General features: G+C 42.7%; 1 pseudogene; it reads right to left on the bottom strand.

Annotated features, from left to right (window-relative positions):
- Positions 1-901: 901 nt before the first annotated feature.
- Positions 902-1,331, bottom strand: LOC122437765 (annotated as a pseudogene).
- Positions 1,332-2,527: the final 1,196 nt, after the last annotated feature.

The raw sequence follows: 2,527 nt of genomic DNA on the forward strand, positions 1-2,527 counted from the left end.
GATCCCACATGCTGCAGCTAAGGCTGGGAACAGCCAAATAAATAAATAAAATAAATAAATATTTTTAAAAAAATTTATTTTAATTGGAGGCTAATTAATTTACAATATTGTGGTAGTTTTTGCCATACATTTACATGAATCAGCCATGGGTGTACATGTGTTCCCCATCCTGACCCTCCCTCACACCTCCCTCCCCATCCCATCCCTCAGGGTCATCCCAGTGCACCAGCCCTGAGTGCCCTGTCTCATGCATCAAACCTGGACTGGTGATCTGTTTCACATATGATAATATACATGTTTTAATGCTATTCTCTCAAATCATCCCACCCTCGCCTTCTCTCACAGAGTCCAAAAGTCTGTTCTTTACATCTGTGTCTCGTTTGCTGTGCTCACTTTTAATTGTAGTTTATCCTGTTATGCAAAATAAGAATTCAAACAAGATAAGAAAACAACACTGCAGAATATTAGGAGGGGCTGAGGGCTTTGTCCCAGCAGCTCTAATTCAATAGGCACCAGGCCCAACCAAGCCCACAAGGCAAGCATCCCATTAGAAGGCAGAGGTCACGGCCAGAGGGGGTGTTCCGCACACCTTTTATACAGCTGCTCCAATTCTTTGCTTAGTCTGTGCTGGGGCTGAAACTCATACATCATTGCATTTATGATCTTGCAAGACTGAAAGTTTCCCCCAAAGAGGTTTTGCTATATAACAGAAGTAGCCCCTGGCACCAACTTCAAGAAAAAAAAAAAGGAAAAATACAGTTTAAATATTCGAATTTCAAACTGTTGATGTTCTCCTTTCCTAAGGCACAGTTAAGAGGCCCCAGGGAAAGACTGGTAAGGCTGAGGGGTGTGCCCCGGAAACGACATGTCTGTGTCTCTGTGCGGCAGGGACCGGGAGGTGTCACTCCAAGGCAGCCAGCTGCTCACTGGCACAGCGGACTTTCTTTGCAGTTTCTTCAAATTCTTTCTGTTTATTGTTGGTTTTCCTTTGCGATTTTGTTCTTGATTCTTTCTTTATCCAGTTTCAAAAATTCACCGAGGGTTAATTCTTCAAACTGCTTCTTGACAGAAAGGAAAGTACAGCCAGATGAATGCTTTTTATATTCTTCTATAGGGTCGTCATCTGGCTCCCAGCCTTCCAACTCCTTGAAGCAGAAGAAACACGGAGCCAAGTCAGGCTTGTTCTCAGCAGGACGGTGGATGAAGCCTGCCGCGGCCATCTGCTCTGAGATGCAGGCGCAGCCCTCTAAGAAGGGCCGGTTCTTAAGTGTGGAGATGCAGTGGTTCTTGAGGTAGAGCTCCTAGGCCGGGGGCAACCACCGGGTGCCCATCCCACCACCTCCAATTGTTGCCTCAATTCAAATCCAGCAGTTGACGGCCTCTTCGAGGCATGTCGGGGCATCCTCCTGTTTTGAGGAGGTCTTGTAGATGTACACTGCACATTGGGAAAGGCCTACCACAAAGGGCCCAACTCATTATTTTTTTCTTTTTGTCTTTATTTGATTGTCCTACCGTAGAAAAAGATTTATGATTTTTCCTCTTCATCTTCTCCCTTTTGATCATAAATCTTTACATAGAAAACATTAGGTGATCAACTATTTGGTCCCTTGTTACCCGGATGGTTCCTTACCTGCCCTGGATCATGTCCCTCAGTGCTGGGCCTTGAAAATGAGTTCTTTCTTTCCTTTTGGAGGGTTATGCTAGTAGAGTGCTTGGCAAGGGCTTATAGTCAATCATAAGGTATCCAAGAGGACTTAGGCCAATTTTGTCTTATACGTGCATTGTGCATGTCCACTATCTTGTATAGAATAATAGATGTGATCAGCAGTTTCAATTCATTTGAATTCATTTTAAATTCATGTTAAAATTCAGTTTAATTCACTAAACATTATGTATGTGTACGGTGGTGATTTAGTCACTAAGTCGTGTCTAACTCTTGCGACCCTGTGGACTGTAGCCCACCAGGCTGCTCTGTCCATGGGGTTCTCCAGGCAAGAAAACTGGAGTGGGTTGCCATTTCCTTCTCCAGGGGATCTTCCCAACCCAGAAACTGAACCCGGGTCTCCTGCATTGCAGGCAGATTCTTTACCAACTGAGCTACGAGCGGGGCTTTGTATGTGTATATATATAATCATAGTAAATTAATTAAATGCAGTAAATAAGCATATAAATATATTGATGGAGAAAAGTTTTATAGATTATGCATTTGTTCAGTCATCTCAATTTGTACAATCATTGTACATGTGCTTTTGACAGTAGATTTAAAGCAAGCAGTGATACATGTCATGAGTAATTTGATAGCCAGGAAAAGGATGATAACATATATTATGAAAATAACAACTGTCTGTGAGGCAGAGGAACAAGTTGCCTAGTCCTGAGGGGAGTCAACTAAATAGGTCATTTAAAAGGGCAGTGTTTCTTACATCTTGTAACTATTTTGCTCTTTGGAAAATTTTTCCCAGGCATCTGTCAACCTCTTTAGAGGTGCTGACAAAAGTGCAACAAGTAGTGTGAGCAATAGCACAAA

Source organism: Cervus canadensis, chromosome 3 (genome assembly GCF_019320065.1).
Source record: "Cervus canadensis isolate Bull #8, Minnesota chromosome 3, ASM1932006v1, whole genome shotgun sequence".
NCBI classification, from domain to species: domain Eukaryota; kingdom Metazoa; phylum Chordata; class Mammalia; order Artiodactyla; family Cervidae; genus Cervus; species Cervus canadensis.